We start from the raw sequence: 23263 nt of genomic DNA, 5'->3' as shown, positions 1-23263 counted from the left end.
TGTTAAAAGTGTCATAGTCAGTGCCACTAAAGGGCTCCTATAAGTCAGTAGGTTCCTTCTGCCTACCATACACATTAAGGCAAACACCTCCAGCTTAGAAAGCTTCAACTGTAATAACAGGGGTCTATTCACAGGGCTGCCAAGAGAAACCCTGGGCCCCGGTACAGTAACTTCACGGGACACCCCCCCCCCCCCCACCCCCACCCCCCTCTGGGAGTGAGGCTACGACCTGTTAGTTGCATGGCTGCACCACTTTGGGGGTATGTCTAGCACATGAAAAGTACCCACTCACAGGTGCATGACATACCTCCCAGCAGTTGGGAAAAAAGTGTTCACTATTAGGATGGTGGGACAGTCACATAAAAGCTGCATTGATTGCAGAGCGCATTCCCTGGAACACCATCATTTTGTGAAAGTGGATCCTCCATTGTAAATTTGGGATAGAGGATGCGCTATAGCATGTAAGTGCAACCACTGTATACACACACACATATATAAACACACACACATATAGTATATGCAGAAATACCACAGAACTTTCAGGACTTACTATGATTAAAGTTGAGTAAACTGAAATGTTGACTTGCACAGTAGTGGTCATCATCACCAGAATATATTGACGCGATCTATAGCTTAAGTAGCTATTCCTGTACCGTCACCTTTTTAGCAAAGCAATCCGGTATAGACAGGTCCTGCGGTGCCATCTTCTCTTTGTTTTTCACTGACCTTTTTTTTCTTTCAATATGGTGGGGGTGCCAGGTCATCGCAGCGGCAGGGATAGGGGCAGAGCAACAGAGCAGCAGACAGTAGGAGATGATCTGGCATATGCAAATATTGGGCACCTCAGTGGCGGTGGGGGTGGGAGCAGCGGGCAGAAAGGAGGAGTTGTTCCGGCATATGCATATGTGGGGTCACCTCAGTGGCGGCGTGAGTAGGGGCAGAGGGCAGTAAGGAGGAGGTGCCCCGGCATATGCATATGTTAGGTAATCTCAGTGATGGGATTGGGGGGAAAGCAGGCAGCAGGCAGTCAAGAGGCAGGAGAAGAGTGAGGGGGCACTTGGCAGCGGGCAGTCAGGAGGAGGAGACCCAGCATATGTATATGTTCTGGAGTCCTCTGATTGACTGCTGTCACAGAAGGGGACGGGGGGAAGGCAGGGAGACAGCCGTATTCACTGCTCTTCTCCCCTAGCAAGCCAAGCAGAGATTTCCGTTCTTTCATGAATTGCACTCACCATACAAAAGTATGGTGATGCGATTCAGGCATGGAGCGGGGGTGCCGCTGGAGAAGTCAGGAACTTTTCCATGGTAACCAGCTCTATGAATATCACTAGACAGAGAAAAGACCTGTGTTCTGCAAAACAGGGCTTTTCTCTGCTACATGAATAGACCCCTGATTGGGGTGCTTATCGTGTGAAGTGTGAAAACGGCAGTATGCAATATTTTAGTAGCTGAACTGCTCTGACAAATGGCACCATTTTCCATGCGCTGAAACGTCTCAGCAGTAGGCACTAAACATGTGGGCAGCCTAGCTAGGCACTAGATATACATATTTATATTGGTATCTAAAGCATTAAAATGCTATTATGCTTAGGGTCTATTTACTGAGCTATAGTTGGAGAAAAAGTAGATGGAGATAAAGTACCAGCCAATCAGCTAATTGCCATGTCACAGGTTGGGTTTGAAAAATGTCAGTTAGGGGCTGGTTGGTCGGTACTGTATCTCCATCCACTTTATTTACTTTCAAGTCTTAGTAAATAGACCCTTTATAATCTTGTGTCTCCCAGCACAGTCTCTGTGACACTCCCACAGGATTAGGATTCCTCCTTCATATTATAGTCCACATCAATTTATGTCAGGAGATTGAGCTCTATAGGTACTACTCAGCTGATTAGCTGGGAACTAAATCAATATCTCTGCCTACTGCCAGCATAGAGGGGGAAGGTGCCCCAGGTAACACAAAACTACAGTAGTGTCTTCAGAGAAATATGTAAAATTAATTCTTTCACTCCAATTTATTCACTTTTTACAATGAATCCAAACAACAATCTGTATAAATCCTAAAGAACATGCGGCATGTACAGTATGTAGTGAAATGGCCAGTGCCAAAGCAGACATGAAGCAAACATATATATGGATTTTGGAATAAGAGCTCTGGATACCTACAGCAGTTCCGTGGCATGGAGCACTTTGTTAAATTGAATTACTACTCATTAATTACTGCTCTGCTCTATTTGGCATTGCTATGGTAGAACAGTGAACCTCTATTGTGTATATTGAAACGTGGACTTTCCTTGCTCAGGCCTTAACAAATTGGTTCACTTATTATTAATATCATATTGGACAGAAGAAAATGTCTGCAATTGGGTATTTTTGAATGGCTAATCAGTATGCCCTTTCTAGTCCTACTCAGAAGTTAAAGCATATTCATTAATACTCTTTTTTTAACTTGCAAGTTGCCACTGTGCTCCACAGCACTGGACAGTGTTGGACTGGGGAATGAAGGGCCCACCGAAGGAATACTGTCGTACTGGCCCATGCTTAACTGTGTGGCCAGTCATCACAGAGGTTTGGCTAACCATTACAGAGTACATGTTCTGTGCCCTTTGGTAAATATATAATAAACCATGTTCTTATGAAGTATAATGTAACATATGTATAATACATAATTCATGTGCACTAGGATAGAGACAGGAACCTGATCCCTAGAGGTGGAGGAGGGCCCACAGGTAGTGGGGCCAACCGGTGGTTTCCCCTGTTCCTATGTGGGCCAGTCCGCCTCTGGCGCTGGACAATGGGGCAATCAGAATGCACATAAGACAGGGGCATAAAAGGTATACAACTAAAATGTAGATTATGAAAAAAGTAGGGAAAGTCCTGCCTATGAGAAAATGTACATTTTAACTTGAAGAAGACACAGCACAAACAAAAAGCGTGCTCAAAGTGGAGATTAGGACAGTTTTCAAGTTGTATTAGTATGGGTAGTATAGGTGGGAATAATAGGGGAAGATCTAATAAAGAGATGGGTTTTCAGAGAGATTTGTAGACTGCAGGATAGTCTGTAAGTGTGCAGTGGCACAGAAGAAGTCTTGTAGAGGGGAACAAGGTGTTTGCCAATGATGAAACCAGACGCAGGTCAGAGGTAGATCTAAGAGGGCAAGATGAAGAGATGAGACATCCGATGTATAATGAGGTGAGGTAGATTAGGTCTTTTAGGTAAAGTGACTATTTTTAATTGAATTCCGGAGTCAATGTAGATAATTAAAAAGTGGTGTGGCAAATGTGGCAAGAGTGGTAAATCAGTCTTGCTGAGGCGGAGGTTAGAGTAGTCAAAATAAGGAGACAGTAGATAACAGTGGACCCTATTCAACTTCAGTAGCAGATTCTACTAAATAGCAGAATTTGCTACTGCTGACGAGGCCGCTGGGGGGCGCACAGCACAGGGCAAGGCCGCCCAGTATGATAATCTGCATGCTGTAATGCAATCGCAAATCAATTGTGATTGCATCGTAGAATCAGAAATTAAGGTTGACCCCTCCATATGCAGTGCCATTTTTGTTGTCGCAGCAGCTGTGTTTTATATCACGTGGATGCCCCTAAAATGGTCCAGACATGCCTGCATTGTACAGACCACTCCCCCCTAACTCTGCGTCAACACCCCCTCAACGCCCACTGCTGTCAATCAAATTGCGTTTGCAACCTTCCGGGATGCGATCGCATCGCGGAAGTCCGCACATGTGGCCAAAAAGCAGTTGTCTACGATTTTTACAATTTAACAATCGAACCTTAATGAGGGCCAGTGTCACTAGCATCTTGGTAAGAATCAGAACACAATTTCTGAAGTGGATGTGGCAAGACTGCGGTGTGTGGAATACTGTAAAGCGGAGGATGCAGTCACAATGGCAGCAGACTGCAGCTATTGAATAAATTGTGATGTTAATGGTGATGAGGCAGGTATGAAGGGAGGTGGTCAGGAGAGAAGAGGTATAAATGGGTGTTGTCAATATAGAAGTACTAAAGGGTGAATGGATAAACTATTTTTGAAAAATTAGAGATTCCTAGTGGGAAATGCATATGGCAGGAACAGTGGAAGTGATGGGAAAGAAGAGACAGCAAATGAGCAGTGTGAGAGGTAGGTAGTAAGCCAGAAAAGCAGTCTGTCACAAAGGCCAATGAGTAGGATGAGAAGAAGAAGAAGAAGAAGAAGAAGAAGAAGAAGAAGAAGAAGAAGAAGAAGAAGAAGAAGAAGAAGAAGAGGATTATCAATGGTGTAAATGCAACTTAAAGGTCCAGGAGGATGAGTATGGAGAGACTCTGCCTAAGTAGTTTATTGATCCCTTTTGCAAGTGGAATATTGCAGATTGAAGCTTGACTGCAGAAAGTGAAGTATAAAGCATGTTGTGGGGAAGGGGTAGCAGATGGGAAGGAATAGAGTTGATGGAGCAGGTTGGAGACTTTTTGATTATTAAAGAGAATGGACAGAGGGCAGACTGGAGAATATAGCAGGTGGAGTATGTTAGACATACTCGTAGATGGCAAAATCATGGGATGTGAGGATGGAAAAGGAAGGAGGTGGTTGTGGGCAGAGAAGTGAGTTGAAGCTATCAAAGAGGCATTCAGAGTTACATACTGTATGCAGATATGTACCTCTATAAATATGACATTTTACATTTTGTTTTCTGAGGGGAAAAAAGGAGTGCTTCAGTGATTTGTCAGAGGGTACTGGGCTTCTGAAGCTTGTATTTGACTAATTCCCCCCCAACACTGTATTGTTTTGCATTACAGTGTACTGGAATTCTTTACAGATTATCAGTGGTTGAACATGGCCAAACTAGCTGAGTAAGCAACTTGGTCATATGTTTTGCTTATAAAAGGTAACAATTATTTGTAGGTGTGTGCATCAAGTTGTCACTTTTTCCAACACTTGGAGCATGCACTCTGAAAACGCCTGTAAACAGAGGTCACAGAGGCTGCATGCAGACATACAAAGGCAGATTAAATACAGTATTGCTTGGCTCATTAATAAAGAACAATTATTATTATTATTCATATGTTCATGACCTAACTGAACTTTTCATGATCCATCAAGTGTTCCAGGCATTATGCAAGGAGAAGACATAGCAGTGGTTCCCAAACTTTCTTGAATCACGGCACCCTGGAGTATCATCTTTTTATTTATGGCACGCCTAGGCTAAAAGTTTTTTTATTGATAAATTTTGAAAAATATATTAAATTAAGTAAATTGTGCCTACCTGTCTTACTCAAGTTCAGGCATTTTGTGTTGTACGGAGTTATTCTTCTGATTGTTCACATGTTATATGATTGACAGCCACGATCACTAGTTTTTCATATCACTTTGACCATGAATAATTTGATTTGGTCCCAGAAAACTGACCTGGGGCATCCCTGCAAGAGACTTGCGCCCCCCCCACCCCCCGAGTTGCCTACGCACCCAGTTTGGGAACCACTGGTCTATAGGCTGCAGGAGGTAATTGTACCTCATAGGAAGTAACAAATATCTTATGGGCTAAAGCTATTTTAAATAAATTCTGGCACAAACAATAATTTTGTTCAACACAAAATTATTTAGAATTACTTTAAACTACTGTAGTAGTTAAATAAAAACTTACCAAGAATTGTATTCAACTTATATTACAGTATTGTACTTACATATATTTGATTTACAAGCATGGTTTGTATTGACCTTTTAAGAACTCTTCTTTATAATGTATGCAGGAGAGGTTCAAGAGAGGACAGGGTCTGTGTGCACCCTCCATGCAAGCCCCCCTGTCATGCCAGAGCATGCCCCCAGTAGACTCTGGCAGTGTGCGCGAGGTTACTGGGCATGTGCAAATCTATCTAATATGGTGGTCTCTTATAGACGTTGGTGTACTCTCCCTGTAATGCTCCTCAGTATTTCTCAAATATATAAGTTTTGGGTAAATGTTTTTTTTTGATCTGCACAGATTATCAATTATTAACATAAATGCTAGTATTGTGTGGTAGTATTGTATGTTTTGCTGACATTCATGTCCATAATGTCAGCAACCACAGTATCAACATAAAAAATGTTGACACTGATAATATGTTGAGTTATTCAATATGTTGAAATCAAAATGGCGACAGGTACATTTGTCGAAACCCAATTTCTTTTTTTGGTGTCAATATTTTTACCATATCGACATTATGGTGTCATCCAATTGTGATTGTCAACATAGTGACTACACAAAGTATTGTGCCTCTTAGGATTTTGTCTTGCAATACTGTATCTTTTACTACTTAATCATATAGTTTTATTCAGCATGGCCCAGTCTACAGTACTTAAATTGTTTTAATAGTAACATATATACAGGGGCATAGGGAGGACGGTTCCGGTGGCGCTCAAGCTACAGGTGTCGAAAATGACCCAGTGCTGCAGGGAGGGTGAGAAGTGGAGCGGTGGGTCCCAGAGCTGCAGGGAAGGTGAGTAGCAGAGCTGCGGGTTCCTGGAGCTGCAGGGAAGGTGGTGTAATGTGTATATGGGGCTACCTGGTCTAATGTGTATATGGGGCTACCTGGCGTAATGTGTATATGAGGCTACCTGGCATAATGTTTATATGGGGCTACCTGGCATAATGTATATGTAAGGGCTACCTGGTGCAATGTGTACATAGGACTAACTGGCGTAATATATATGGGGCTACCTGGCGTAATGTGTGTATGGGGCTACCTGGTGTAATGTATATATGGGGCTACTTGGCATATCATATATAATGGGCTACCTGGCATAATGTGTATAATGGACTACCTGGCTTAATGTGTATAACGTGCTTTACTGAGGTGTAATGTGTGTAAGGGCACTACCATGGCATAATTCAGGTTGCCGCTGCAGGGAAAGTGATGGAGCTGGGGTCTGAGGAAGGTGAGAGCCAAGGAAGGTGAGGGGGATGTGGCTGTGGAAGATGAGGGGACTGGGAGCTGAGGGAAGTGATGGGCTGGGAGGTGATGGAGCTAGGGGCTGAGGAAGGTGATTGAGCTGGGGTTGAGGAAGGTGATGGAGCTGGAGGCTGAGGAGGCTGAGGGGCTGAGGGCTTAGGAAGGTGATGGGGGCTGAAGATGGGGCTGTGGCTGAGGAAGGTGATAGGGATGTGTTTTTGTATATATGGGAAGGGGGGTGCTGTGACATGAGCTTGTTCCGGCTGCCATGGCTACACGCTACACCTCTGCATCTTTATGACAAGCAACTTAATGGGGGAATTCAATTGTTTGAAAAGTTCGTTGGATGTCTGTTTTTTTCCTGTCTTAGATAGGAAAAAACAGATACCCAACTGAATCAGTGGCAATGAATCATGCTTTAAATATTTTTTGGGGGGTCAAGGTGAGTGGTTATTCATGGAACCAGTCCGCCCTCCCTCCTTCCCACACACACACACAGACACACACACACACACACGCACACCTGGCATTCTACATTGCTTAGTGACGAGACTTGTGCCATGCTCTTTTCTGACATTCAATCTTATATACACATTTGTGTAATTTACATACACATTGGCTAGACTTGTAACATGTTGGTTTCATTAGTCAAAAAATAATAATTTAACATGAACAAACATATGGCTTGTACTGTATGTCTGCCTACATATTGTCAAGGAGCTTATTCATGCTAATGTGGATAATTATAAATAACAAATTACTGTATACACAATTATACTCTCTCCCTTTCTCATATCTCTTGCATGTTTACTGTACATTGGCGGTGATTGTGCATCTAACTTTTAAGTGCTGATGTTTGTGATTAATGCCTTCTATAGCTATCATTATCTAAGTAGGACCTCTATTTGCTTACTGAAAATATCTAGCACATTTCTCTCGAGAGCTGAACGGGGGCTTTTGGGGGCCCGGGTACTTATGACTAGGGTGTCCTAAAGACCAGCATTTGGGACCCAGGGATTGAGTCAGTGTATAAGCCTCCGGCATGCACATGAACAGAGGACATGGCCATACATCACACCTCCATTTCACTTCACTGGGGGAGTGCACATCATTTCCCAAGCTGCAGTGCTGCTCCCATCCTTATGTGAACAGGAGGTGAGAGTTCCCTTCCTATCTTTCCTGTAGTCACAGGTGGGACAGTACCCAAAAACCAGGACGGTGACATTAAAATAGTGATGGTTGAGGGGATATACATACAAACATAGTCGCACACATATACACATACAGTACATAGTGTCACATACATAGTTGCTCACATATACACATTTATATGTACAGTCACACACATACATACATACATACATACATACATACATTGGGGGATATTCAATTGTTTGAAAAGTCAGTTGGGTGTCTGTTTTTTCCTATCTAATAGACAGAAAAAAACACACACCCAACCGACTTTTCAAACCTTTGAAAAGATGAAAAGATGTACTGCCTCGATGTCAACATTTTGGGGGAATCAGCCTCGTCATCAGGACCATACAGCAACATTTGCTTGGTCCTGACGATGGGGCTGATACCCCTGAAATGTTGACATCGGGGCAACTTATTTTTGTTGCATATATCAGTCTCCTGAGTGCCAGTCTATTTTTTAAAATATATATATATATAATGTATATGTGCATGTGAATGAGATATATGAATGACACGCCTTCACTTTAACAATACTGACCCCAGGTGAAGCTAATTCCAGGATAGAGTCCAAGGGGTATGTTTACTAAAAAACAGGTTTTAGAAGTGGAGCTGATGCCCATAGCAACCAATCAGATTCTACTTATAATTTATCTAGCACATCTAGAAGATAATAGCTAGAATCTGATTGGTTGCTATGATCAACAACTCCACTTCTAAAAAAACTGCTCTTTATTAAATCTACCCCCAAGAGTGTTATCTGCTTAGGGAGCCAACCCTCTGACAAACTTGCTGAGCAAAGAAACTAGTTAGGAGCCTCCACTCTTTTACAGTATATGTTGTACTTCAAGTAATTATTAATTATTTTATTTTTGTAAACCTTATTCTTATAACTAGGCTTACATACTGTACAATCCCTTTAAAATGGGACACTAATGAATTACACAGGTTCTTTGGCTGGCTGACTTCAAGCCTGCATTATACCTGATTTTAATCATCCACAGAACCTGTGTAATCCATGAGCATCCTGGTTAATGGGATGATGGTATGGTATAAGCATTTGTCCAGTGGGTAAACCAGTGCTGCCTTTTCCCCTTGTTTTTTTTGCTGTTTGTTTTACATTTGAGGTGTCAGCCGTTACCTCTAGGCAGCAGCTTTTTACTGACTGGTATTTCTCTGCACCTGGTTTACTCTATAATGTTATCTGCTTGGACTTACATATATATATATATATATATATATATATATATATATATATAGTGGGCGGCAGTGGCGTCACAAGGGGGGGCGCCGAGAGGTGACACCACAATTCCGGCTCCTGCACGGTGACATTATGTGCAGCACTCGGCTCATGTCACTGTGTAGGAGCCAGCACTGCAGGGACAGCACTCTGCGGAAGGCAGCCCGCACCTCCCGAACCCCGCAGGTAACAAAATATCGGGTGCCGGCCGGGGGTTAGTAAGTTAGGAAAATGCGGTAAACGTGAGTTTTCCGCATTTTCCGTTTAGTACATACCGCCCACTAAGTCTAATGTAATATAACACATGTGCCACTCAAAGCGTTGTATTTCCAAACTTGCCAATGTAATTCAAGTAGAATACATTATGGTCATCAATCAAAGTAACATCTCATCAACTGGGCCTAAGCAGACATACAGATGGAGCCATGCTCATTTTGGCTTCTCTGCTGCACCTAGGCACACCAAGTTTTATTTGCATAAGCCTTTCATCTATTGTTCTCAGCTGCAATACAATACAGAGAGAACGATACATCAGGGGATTAAGGGCCTAATTCAGACCTGGTCGCACGCAGGCTATTTTTTGCACTGCTGCAACCAGGTAGTTGCCGCCTACAGGGGAGGGGGTAAGCGCCTTGCAGGGGTGCGATTGGCTGTGCAGTGAGCTGCACAAACAAAAGTTTGTGCAGTTTCTGCCAGCCCAGGACTTAATCAGCCGCTGCGACGATCTGGACAGGTGGTGACGTCAGGAATCCTCCTCCTTTCTTCCGGACACTCCCAGAAAATGGTGAGTTGCCGCCCACGAACGCCTTCTGCCTGTCAATCTTCTTGTGATCACCGTTGCAATCGCTTTCTTCGTTAGATCCGTCGCTGCACGGCGACGGCCATTGCGGGCCACACGCATGCGCTGTTCAGACCCGATCGGGTCTGAATGACCCCCTAAGTCATTATAGCAGGGGACTAAGTCCGACTGCCCTGGCTCAGTCAATCCTATAAAAGGCCAAGATGAAGGTGGCTCCATCTGTATGAGGACGTTATATCATCCTTTTCTCAACCATTTAGGGGCATATTATTTACTAGCCACTAGGATTTAGACCCGATAGTTAGAATTTCTTATTACTGCTATGCACGGCAATAAGAAATTACAATTCGCCCAAATGTCCTAAACATTACATGCAGGGACAGGGGCTTCAAAAAAGGAGACAATCCCGCCCATGTTTAAAGAGGTGAAATGATCGTAAAAACAATAATTTCTACTTTGGGCACAGAGACCGTTCTGCGCATGCGCTTCCTAATTGGGCCCTTAATAAGTTAATTATATTAAAAACAGACCTTATGTTAAGATCGCCACAAAGCCCCACAGCATGCGTTGTGTGTGTGTGTGTTTAGAACTATTATACACATGCAAACATCCATATTCAGATCAAGGACTATTAGTGACTAGTAAATGACCACGTCTTAATTTGTTTCACCAAAAAGAGGCAAATCGCATGAAATCTCTTGCCTCCAGACAGTGTATATTTTGCTGCTACTAGTATATGGCATTGGACGCAATTAAAACAGGTTGGCAGAACAGAATAATTACAGGTAGTTGAAAGGATATGTAATAAATGATGTACAATACTTCCTTCTAGCACATGGAAAATGCACTGGATGCAAATTGTCGGAGTAGCACCAGAAAGGATGGCGTTTCAATAAAAGCATACAGTTGGGCAAAAGCCTAGAATTTCTTAACAATACAAGAATATTGCAATGAACGAAAATGAAACATGAAAAACATCTCCAGCTATATAGAAGGATGACAGTTTAATAAAAGGACAGACACACAAATATCAACATTTTGTAATAATAGTACAAGAACATAGTGTTGACATTGCTACACTAACTTCTGTAGTAGATACAACTAACTGTACGTGCAAAGTTTAACAAATCAGACACTTCAGCAACAGTAATGTCACATCAGAATGTCACAAAAGAATATCACAACAGAGCCAGTACTAGGCATAGGCAAACTAGACAAATGCTTAGGGCATTCGGAATGCCATGGGGCACAAGCAGATTCTGCTGATTAAAATGATATGCTGCATGCCTATATTCTATGTGTGACTGCGGCTGTATCTGCATATGAAATGCTACGTTACAGTGTATTCCTGGAAATCACTGTAACATAGCATTTCGTATCCAGATACAGCTACAGTCTCACACAAAATATAAGCCTGCTAATTATAATTTTAATCAGCAGAATCTGCTTGTGCGTCCTAGTCACATAGCAATGAAAATAAGATGCATTTTCTGCAAAAAAAGGCGCCCAATGTTGGCAGAGCTGCCCGGGAGCTGCATGGCATATTGATGCAAGATGTATGAGGACACATCTGTAAGGTGCATTATGTTTATAAGCACATTAATAATGTGTATCATATGTGTAAGGGGCATTACTGTGTGGTATTATGTGTATAAAGGTATTACTAATGTGTGTCATTATGTGTATAAGGTGCTCAACTGTGTGGCATAATGTATAGAAAAGGCACTACTGTGCGGTCTGATGTGAATAAAGAGCAATATGGTGTGGTGTACTGTGAATAAGGAGCAATTCAGTGTTATGTAATGAGAATAAAGGGCACTACTGTGAGGAGTAACGTATATAAGGTAAAGTGGTACTACTGTGTGATGTAACGTGAAGAAGAGACACTATTGCATGATATAATGTGAATAAAGTTGCACTGTGTGTGGCATAATTTCAATTGGGGGTACTATTGTGTGGCTATGCCTCTTCCCAAAAGAACACGCCCTTTTTTGGGCTGCGCACCGGATGTGCACACTGTTCCTATTTAAAATATATTGGCGGTAGGAGCACCAAAATGTGGACTGCTATGGGTGAGGGGTGATGCTGATGGGAAAGGGGTGCAGGATCAGAGGTGGAACTAGCAGCGGTGCTAGGGGGTACCAGACAAAATCTTGCCTAGGACAGCATATTGATTAGGGCCGGCTCTGTCGCATTTATGGCTAAAATGCTTGATTTGTTTGTTCACCACAATACAAAAGAATGGCTTTTGAACTTTAGACGCAGACACGTGTCATATTCCTCAATTTACTCATCATCATTATTCTCATTAGTTTTAGCAGCTGTGGGAAGACAAGACCATCATCTAAAATAACAATGTCAGATATGAAAATTCAGATGTACAACTCAATGATATGTTAGCACTGTACTCAGAGTCAAATGTAAGCCCAATTAGTTCTTTTCAGCAATAGTGTTCTACTTCTGACTCTCTGATGCGCCTGTTTTGAAAGCAACAAGGGGAAATTTACTAAAGGTCGATTTTAATCGATTTAGAATTGAAGAAAATCGATCTCAATCGATGTTGGGTTTCAGGGGCTGAAACATTTCCTAAAAGGTAATTATTTTTCATATTCATTTTTAAATATTAATAAATGTGTGTTTTGGCCCTGAAAGTACAAAATTGATTTTAATTGATTTTGATCTATTTCAAATTGATCAAAATCGACCTTTAGTAAATTTCCCCCCTTAGAGCTAGAAGGTGATGCATGAGAAGTTACCGATGATGCATGAACTTGGTGGGCCCTCACTTTGCCCTGGACATTCACGAACAAGCAGTAACAGGACAAGTATGTTTATTTTTACTATGGGTGTTGTACGTGATGTTGGCTATTTTATTTCTTATGAAATTAATCACAATTGTTTTCCCTTAACACTTGAAAGAGATGCTCTTTTTTAATCGATTGATACAGTAAATTTCAACAGCACTGAAGCTATTTACAGCAAAATAAATGATTACAGTCTTCTCGTGTTTTAACTGACAGCCTACTAGGTAAATACACAATGAGGTACAGAGAGGAGCACTATAGAATTGTTTTAGCTTAAAAATCAGCCACTGATGCATAATATTTAATAGTTTTATTTTTGCTCCTTGAGTATCATACATTTATTTTAGAAAATGGCTTCCACTCCTTTGTTCTTTGTGGACACTCTATTCTGTATGTTTCTCTTCCCCCCACTTCTTGCGGCTTGGTCAGCCATGTGTGTCACACAATATTGATTTGACTCACTTACAATGATGAAAGAAATTGAAATCAACAACAATATTCTTTAATGATTTGAGATTTTCAGCTCATAATCAATAATATTCAATAACAGTTCACCTAGTACAGTAATACTCTTGACTTGATTAGCAGATACAATATTTGCTCTCTGATTACTTTTCCAAAAGTAAGATACATTTATTTGAGATAGGGTTTGACACTTGCTTTTTTTTGTACGATCACTTTTCTCTATATGTTATTTTCACCACTTTTTGATGTTTATTTTGCCACGTCTGCCCCTCAATAGTCTTATGATCAAATTGACATCTGCAATTGCAATGACCGTAATAGCTTTTCTGCTCTCGGAAATTTTATATAGTGTTTTGCTTAACAAATGATTTTTCTACTGCATTAACTGTGATTTAGAGGTATTATTTAATCATCAAACTCCAAACATTACAGTATGCCACAGGCAACCCCACAGGATTAAATAATTGGGCATTTTCCTGACCAAGTTTTATGACCAGCTTGTTACATTGAATTTCCAAACTCTAGAAGCATCTAAAAGGGAAAATCTGTCAGACTGGGACATTCTGTACATATACTTAGTTGGCAGGATTACAGCAGTAAAACTGAATGTCCTTCCCTGGGTTTTATATCTATTCCAGAACCTTCCAAAACAGATCCCTTCACAATTTGTGACATCCTGTCAAATACACATATCACGATTTATCTGGTTAGGTAAGACATACAGGATTCATGGGCATATATGTCAGAAAGATCCTGCTCGGGATACTTTCTGTTTCCCAGATATGAACCATTAGGCTATGGATGGACATTGACGGGAGTTTGACGGATATTCACTCCCCATATGCAGCACAATGCTACTGATTTCTTAGATTAAGGCGGGTTTCCAATTATACGTGGCAATTTACAGTGGATAATGGATTCGCCGGGGTCTATCCAATTAGCCCATTGCTGGCGCTTATCCCCCGATGCCGGCGCTTAACGGGGATTAAGCTATCGCAGGTAATTGGATACCTCTTTAAGAGTTATCTCTTTGCACAGTTAGGTCCTATGTTTTTCACTGACCATATGCAGTCATAAGTGCACACAAACAGTAAGCTGATTCACAACCCAGTCATGATGGCAATGCTTTGATCAACCCAATGTTCCTTAATAACATATGACCAGAAAGTCTTAAGGTAATTACAGGGGCATTTTAAGAGATGAGGGGGCCCGTGTGCAGTCTTCAGGTGGGCTCCTCCTCTCCACGGTGCTGTAGGCTCCAGCATTGTGCCAGAGTCTACCGTGCATGCGTAGGTCTCCAGAAACATGGTGCCATATACATATTTCGTACTAAGCATGCATGGCCGCCATTTTGGGTGTGATTTTTGCCGCAACTACAGTGGCAGCAGTGCTTGTCGCGGGACTCCGAAAAGGTGAGTATTAAAACATGGGTGCAGTGTGTGCGATGTGGGCCCCCCTTGACCCAGGGGCCAGTGTGCACCACACACATTGCACCATGGTAGAAACACCAATGGTAAAGGAGTAAACACAATCTTAGCTGATTTCAGAAATAGGCACTCTCCGTAATCCTCAAGTTTGGTTCATGACCATTTTCAGCTCATTGCCAAATCCTTCTTCTAGTATTTACACAGTGGGCAGTTTTTTATATTGAACAAAAATCATAAGTCAACCATCAGTTTCAGCATAATACAAGTATCCATGACTGCCTCAATCTCAACAGCCACAGTAATAAATTTACAGCAGTCTCTACCTCTGTAGAAATCAGCTGGATTTTCTGATTTCAGGTCCGATACCTCCCCAATTCAGATAACTGCAACATTTATGTGAAAGCCTGTTTACTTTGCCAGAAACCTGGTAAGAAAGAAGTGGCCAGGCTATGGGTTTATTTATTAATTATCAGGTTTTTGTTAGTAATTAATATTAAACTACTGGCTAAAAACACAGAAAATATATATATTTTTTTAAAAACCCAAAGATAATTAAATCACAATGATAATTAAATCAATAATTGCTACAAATGTGATTTGTGTAGCTGTTTGCGGGCATAACAAATCATATTTGTAAAAATTGTTGATTTAATTATCGTATTTAAATAAAACAGATATTTTGTGTGTTTATGTGTTTTCATGTGTTATAGCCAGTTGTTTTATATTTATGAATAAAATTTACCCTCTTCTAATGTTGCTACCGATGGGCGCAACAAGTTATTTTCAGCTTGCTACCCCCGGGGGTATCGAACTGAAATGCACTTAAAAAGTCTTTTCACGCTCGTGACCATTAGTTTAGTTCGGTTTAGGTGCTTTGCACACCTAAACCCAAGTGTAATGGGCGTTATCAGCGCGATAAGTGGGGGCATTTGAATATTGCCCTGCGATCTCCCGTCACTTTAGACAGGAGATCGGGGGGGGGGGGTGATAAAATTTGAATTCCCCCATACAGTTAAGAGTCACAAAGGAGCTGATTTTTTGATCCTCCTTAGTTCTCTTTTGATTAGTGCAGTTTTTTTGCCTCATCGCTGCACAGTGAACGAATGCAGCTAGCGATCAACTCGGAATGACCCCCAATATCTGTATGTACAAGATATAAAACAAGAAACATTTTGAAATGTAATAGTATAAATAAAGAACTACAGCTCTGTACAGACACTTTAGAGTAGTGTGGTGAAGACATTGTAAATAATTATTCTGCTACTACTTGTGAATCAGCATACTCAGCTCAATAACAGAAGAATGGGCTGTGTATTAATGTCATGTAACTCTAGTATACCGAAATCACAAGTTGATGTAGTACTGAATAGTGGTTACACTTATATTTACATGAAACCAAGAATAAAGGGAAGATTTATCAAATGTTGGAGAGAGATAAAGTGGAGAAGTTGCTCAGCAACCAATTACTTTCTAAGGGGGGTATGCAATTATCTGCGATGAAATATCGGCAGCGATAAACGGGTGTTTACCACTATTTTTCGGGATGTTTCCCCCATATTTTTTTACGGGGTATCTCCCGTGAAAAAAATATTTTGTTCATCAGAAGACACACAGGTTTCAGTGAAAAGCCGGCGCTTATCGGTGATTTTGTTTTGCCTGCCTGACGTAGGTGAAACAACATCTCCGATGAGCCATGGTGATCCTTCCAGTCATTGAACCCTAAACCTGCTGCAGGAGCAACAGCCGGGGACTGTAGGAAGGGCGCACGGAAGCCGGCACTCAGCCGGGGTCCGACATCCGCCCCTGTTTCCCCTCCCCGGGTGCCCCGGCCAGGCGGGGGTCATGTGACTGGGGGAGCCAAAGCACGGAAGTCACGGGAGCAGATGCAGGTTGGGGATTATGTGACGGAGGGAACTGGAGCATGGAAGCAGTCACGGGAGCAGAATGCCCCGGAGCAGGTGAAAAAAGCCCCAACAAGCTGTGACTTTTCGGAGCTAATAGTGACGTACCGCGGGTAATTGGATATGTGTCATGTTACAGGCTGTGCTAGTAAAATTACACTTAGAATCTGATTGGCTGCTGGGAGTTGTAGTCACAATATTAATGTTGTTATGAGGAGGCTAAGATGACAAGTAACGCACCCAATTCTAGGACATAATGATAATCATCACACACCATCTCTGTGTAGATATAGTAAAGGGGGGTACACACGGAGAGATCCGTACTTAAAATCTAAGCAATCTTGCTAGATTGCTTAGATTTTAAGCACGGATCTGCCGTGTGTATGCCCTCCAGCGATAGCGATGCGCGGCCCCGCGCATCGCTATCGCCGATGCTAGATTGAGCTGCATGCAGGCTCAATCTAGCGGGTCGCTCACTTCACCGTTGTGTGAAGTGAGCGGCCCCCCCGTCGGCTTTCCCCCTCGCTCAGCACATCGCGCTGTGCTGAGCGGGGTGAGAGATGTGTGCTGAGCGGTCTGTGTTAAGATCGCTCAGCACACATCTCTCCCGTGAGTACCCCCCTTAAGAGCAATGAAAAAGGTGTGGGAAAGTTCACTGGGTAGCAAGCACTTACAGAAAGTTTAGACTCAGGCATTAGAATGATTGGAGAAATAATCCCAAGAGTGACGAGAAATTGGAAGCTGTACTTCTGTGTCAAACGAGTACCAGGTATGGTGTGGTGTAGTGCAGTATTGCACACATGTAGCGGACACTGACAGGAACCAGTGAATCAGGGCTTGATGACCAGCAGTGAAATATAAATGGATACTAGAAACAGTGGCGGATCTTGCCACGGGAGGGCGCTGCACCATGGCAAGATCCGCCACTGTGCAGTGTGCCCCCCGCAGTGCCCCCCCACCCCGCTGTGAGAAGGGAACATATATATATACATATATATATATATATATACACATATATATATTTCTCTTACGTCCTAGATGATGCTGGGGTCCACATTAGTACCATGGGGTATAGACGGGTCCACCAGGAGCCATTGGCACTTTAAGAGTTTGAGAGTGTGGGCTGGCTCCTCCCTCTATGGCCCTCCTACCAGACTCAGTTTAGAAAATGTGCCCGGAGGAGCCGGTCACAGCTAGGGGAGCTCTCCTGAGCTTTTCTAGTAAAGTTTTATTTTAGAGTTTATTTCTTTACAGGAGGCTGTAGGCAACAGCCTGCCTGCAGCGTGGGACTAAGGGGGAGAGCAGTGTCCGCCCTGCGGGGTCTGAGCCACTGACTCCACTGACTGGACACTGAGCTCCAGAGGGGTCTGATCGGTCTCCGCCACAGGGAAACCGCTCGCCACAGCAGCATGCCGCCGACCCCTTACAGAGCTGAAGAGAGTGGTGAGTTAGTCACCGACCCCCCTAGCAAGCGGGGGGCCGGTGTGAAGATGGCGGCAATGGGGAGGGAGCGCGGTATTAACCGCGCTCCGGTATGGTACCAGAGGCACATAGTGCGGCACTGTGAGGGGCGCCCTGGGCCAGCGCTTACCCCCCCACACTGGTCAGCAAGCCTGTCGGGGTCCAGGGATCTCAGCCAGCAACTTTCCCCAGGCCAGTATAATCACCTGAAGAGCGGGAAGACAGCGCCATTAAGGGGGTGGAGCTTCTGCTCAGAGTGGACCCAGCAGCGTTCCAGCGCTATTTTCCTGCCTGCAAGGGCTGAGAGGAAGATTCAGGTCCCTCCACAGCAACTCCAGCTTACTGTACACGGTACCAGGGGGTTGTAGAAGGGAGGGGAAGCTGTAATTAGACTGTGTATCCTATTAAGGAGCACAGTCAGCGCTGACAAGGGGTTTCTCCGTGCTAAAAAGCGCTGTGTGTGGGTTGGCTCCAATCTCTGTCTCTCTCTTGCCACTCTTGTGGGGGAAACTCTGTCTACCCCCACCTGTGTGTGTGTGGAGTGTTTGGTGGTCACCTTTAGCTATGTCCAGGGACACTGTGTCATATGCAGCAGAGGATTTATCCTCCCAGGATTATCCCATTCCATGTAATCAGGTTAGCACTGGTTTAGCACAGATACCAGCAAGGGAACCAGAGTGGTTTTCCTCTATCAAAACTTGGATTTCTCAGATTTCTGACAGGGTTGCTAGTAATGAATCTGCAACCCAGGTATTACAGAGCTCTATGACAGTATGGCCTGTGTCTGGTACCTCAGGACACCCCGCTATAGACCCCCACAAACGTGCGCTTGTACATGTCACACAAGACGACACGGATACTGATTCTGACACTACAGATGGTGATGGGGATGTGTTGCGGGGGTCCGCATCTCTTACAAGGGGGGTGCAATTGTTGATAGAGGCTATCAGGGATGTGTTAAATGTAAATGATACCACACCTGAGCAGGTTGAGGAAGCTTTTTTCACTGAAAATAAAAAAGCCTCGCTAACCTTCCCTACGTCAAAGGAGCTGAATGCTATATTTGAAAAAGCATGGGTAAACCCTGAAAATAAGTTTCAGATCCCTAAGAGGATTCTGGTGGCTTTTCCTTTCCCTGAGGAGGATAGAAAAAGGTGGGAAAACCCGCCGATTGTTGACGCATCTGTATCCAGACTCTCAAAAAAGGTGGTTTTACCTGTACCGGAATCTACCGCATTAAAGGAGCCGGCAGATAGGAAAATTGATAACACACTTAAATCAATGTACACTGCTTCTGGGGCCATATTACGTCCCACTATTGCTAATGCATGGATTGCAAAGGCAACAGTGAAGTGGTCGGCTACCTTAATTGAGGATTGGGATACAATGGATAGGGATGACGTTGCCAGAGGCGGAACTACCGCCAGTGCAACCAGTGCGTTGCACTGGGGCTTGCCACTGTCCAGGGGCCCAAAGCATGTAATGAGTCAAACTGACTCATTACATGCCGCTGTGTGCTGCGGGCAACCGCTGCCCGCAGCACACAGCCGCCCGGAGAGGAGAGGAGCGGACACGGTGGGAAGGAGGAGGAGGGAGGTGGAGGAGGTAGCCGCAGCAGTGCTGTTTTATTGGCTGAGGAGCTGCTGCTGCTGTCCCTCTGCTTCACTATAGGCTGTCGTCCGCCGCTGTGAAGCGCATCCCAGCATTCACAGCGGCGGAGGACAGCCTATGGTGAAGGACTGGGACAGCAGCAGCAGCGCCTCGACCAATAACACAGCGCTGCTGCGGCTCCCTCCTGTGTAAAATGGGCACGCTGTCTGCCGTAATGTGTAACAAGGGCACGCTGTCTGCCGTAATGTGTAACAAGGGCACGCTGTCTGCTGTAATGTGTAAAAAGGGGATGCTGTCTGCCGTAATGTGTAACAAGGGCACGCTGTCTGCCGTTATGTGTAAAAAGGGCACGCTGTCTGCCGTAATGTGTAACAAGGGCACGCTGTCTGCCGTAATGTGTAAAAAGAGGACACTGTCTGCCGTTATGTGTAAAAAGGGCACGCTGTCTGCCGTTATGTGTAAAAAGGGGGACGCTGTCTGCCTTAATGTGTAAAAAGGGGACGCTGTCTGCCTTAATGTGTAAAAAGGGGACGCTGTCTGCCGTAATGTGTAAAAAGGGGAATCTGTCCGCCGTAAGCTGTAAAAGGGTCTCTAGCTGGTGTAGTGGTGCTACTGTGCAGCGTAATTTGAATAATGGAGACTACTGTGCACCGTTTTATGAATTGGTATTATTTTGTGGCCACACCCCTTCCCCATGAAGCCACGCCCCTATGTATTTTTACGCACGCCTACGGCGCGCACTGCCCCTGTTTTGCATGCAGGGGTGGGGCTCCGATGCCATTTCTTGCACACAGTGCTAAAATGTCTAGTTACGGCACTGTTGCTAGGTATCCATTTCTCTGGCCCTGAGCAGGTCCCCCTCATCAGATCCTCTCCAGGGGTGAGGGGGTGGACTTGGATGGGATGAGGGGGGGGGCAAAGCATTTTGTCGCATCTGGGCCCACCGCTCGCTAGTTCCGCCACTGGACGTTGCATTGTATTTACGCAACATTCATGATTCTGCAGGTTTTATGGTAGAATCCATGAAAGACCTGGGTTCCATGGCTGCGGGAATTTCTTCCATGCCTGTTTCAGCTCGTCGGGGACTATGGCTCGGCCAGTGGTCGGCCGACGTGGAATCCAAAGGAAGTGTGGAGTCGATACCCTATACAGGTCAGGCTCTCTTTGGGGAAGCTCTAGACGTGTGGATATCCACCGCTACAGTGGGTAAGTCTCCGTTTCTTCCCTCAGCAGCACCTGCTCCAAAGCAGTCCTTCTCCTCAGCTGCGCAGCAGTCCTTTCTCCGGCTGGGTCCACAGGTTATCCACAGGATAACATTGGGATATGCCGGAGCGACAGCAGAAATGGCACCAAATAGTCACAAGCTTTCTGGCCTCCCAGGATGCATCGGGCTCATCCATATAATCCCGCCCACCGACTCAGTCAAACCAGTTTTTTGTTTGGTGCGCCAGGAGCCGGACTATGGTCACAGGGCTGCTGTTAAGGCAGCCCTAAGCTTTATTCTTATTTTTTTATAGTCTTACTATGTTTTGAGTAATCTTTCTTAACAGCGTCTTAAACGCATGCTAGAAAGAGTCGCTCCAACAACTCTCCACCGGGTCACAACAACGCTTACCTCCGGGTACTAGTGCTGTCTTGGCGGGCGTCTGTGTCGGATGTTCTAGCAGGTCCAGCAGATGTTACCAGGCTGTAGCCGGAGCATGGGGAGAAGGTAAGGCATTGGTTCCACTTACTAGGGGAATTCGAACACAGCCGTATTGTATTGGTGGAGACTACAAACAATGGCTGATGCGCCGCCACCCTTAGGTGCTCCAGCGCTATGCTTTAGGGATCATAGGCACCAGGACTAGGTTGAGGCTGCGATCCCTGGAGTTTATGTCAGCAAGGGGAGTCTGATGCTCTCCTGGTCGCCCCTCCCCCCAGTTCATGACCAGTTTCCGTGCGTCTTCCGTCCATGAACCGACTCAGACGCTACCACGAGGGAACTCGGTCACAGCTTAGGCCGCTGCGACCGTGTACACTACAATTTACCGCCAAGACCGGGTCGCGGACAGGAGCGTCTGCGTACACTAATCGTTCACTGAGCGTCTGTGTCCTTTATCAGTTACCGGAGCGGCAGTTTACACTAGTAGCGTCTGGATCCACTCAGCGTCTTTCGAGCGTATTGATCGATCCTGGAAGTGGGGTGAGTCTCCCTGTATCCCACTCTACTGAGTAAGGGTTATACAGTACTAAAATTCTATCTACTGTGTAGTACAAATAGTTAATTTTGGTACACAATGCATATGAGGCCTGTACAGCACTGTCGTTTTCTGCATAATATGTCTGAAAAGTTTGTTGAAATAGCTATTTAAAAAACAGAATACGGTAATTGTACTCCTACATACTGGAGAAGTATTTTTGTGGTTGATTATATAGTCATATGACAATGGCTAATATTTAAAATGTGACTGACTGCTAGTGTGATTGCTGACTTTTATATGTTTGTTGGTATTGTTTCTGAACCTCAATTCGGGTGCTCGGGTTGTGGTCAGATTGATATCACTTCTATATTTATATAGGTGATTTCAGTCACAGAGAGTGTAGTATATTGTATAAACGGATTATTTACCATGTCTGTGAGCGGCAAAAGTGACGAGGATACTTTATCAGGGACTCCTTCACCTTTTACATGTTTATCTTGTAAAGTAGGGGTGTTAGCCCAGTATCTAACTTATGACGGGTTATGTACAAATTGTTGTGCGTATCAGCAAAGTAAAAGACAGGTTCTGGTTCAGCAACCAGTAGATCCACCATGGGGTGTGTTTGCACAGACTTTATCTACAATAGCTGACAGATTAGCACCTGCAGTTCCACACCCGGGTGTAGGATACACTATTAACCCTTACATGCAGCTCCCTTCTTATGGTTTAATTCCAGCAGCTTCAACAAGTAAGCAGGCTAGTAAAACCAGGGTAGATACATCTATGTTACAGACTACACAAGACGATACAACAGATGAGGATACAGTGTATTCAAATACCCCATATGACGACCAGTCGGAGGGTTTCAGCTCAGAGGATATACTGTAGCTGAGCTTATTGATGCCATGAAGGCTATTCTGTCTCTGGAAGAATCAGCCAAGGCAATATCAAAATCTAAAGCATCTGTGTTTAAACGTCCAAAAACAGTTAGGATTGAGTTTCCAGGGTCTGAAGATCTGACAAATTATGGAAGAACCTTGGGCTACACCCAATAAGAAATATAGAATTCCGAAAAAGTGGGATTCTTACTATCCTTTTCCGGCTGAGGACTGTTCTAAAAGAAAAGTTCCTCCTAAAGTAAATGCACATGTCGTGCGACTTGTGCGAAAATCTATTTTACCATTGCCCTCTACCTCATACCCTGATATCACAGATAGAAGAGTAGATGGTTTCTTGTAAAGCATTTTTTCTCTGTCAGGGGCTGTG

At 43.9% G+C, this 23263-nt stretch overlaps 1 protein-coding gene across 1 annotated transcript in view; it reads left to right on the top strand.

The window, feature by feature from the left end:
* Window positions 1-16624: 16624 nt before the first annotated feature.
* Window positions 16625-23263, top strand: part of SLC8A1 (solute carrier family 8 member A1) — a 681250-nt gene continuing 674611 nt past the window's right edge. Inside the window, exon 1 of the mRNA XM_063918064.1 lies at window positions 16625-16799. The gene's annotated coding sequence lies outside the window, so the exon portion shown is untranslated. The remainder of the gene's footprint in view (window positions 16800-23263) is intronic.

This window comes from Pseudophryne corroboree, chromosome 4 (genome assembly GCF_028390025.1).
Source record: "Pseudophryne corroboree isolate aPseCor3 chromosome 4, aPseCor3.hap2, whole genome shotgun sequence".
NCBI classification, from domain to species: Eukaryota; Metazoa; Chordata; class Amphibia; order Anura; family Myobatrachidae; genus Pseudophryne; species Pseudophryne corroboree.
Note: the sequence above shows the minus strand (reverse complement) of the source record. Positions and strands in the feature narration are given on the sequence as shown.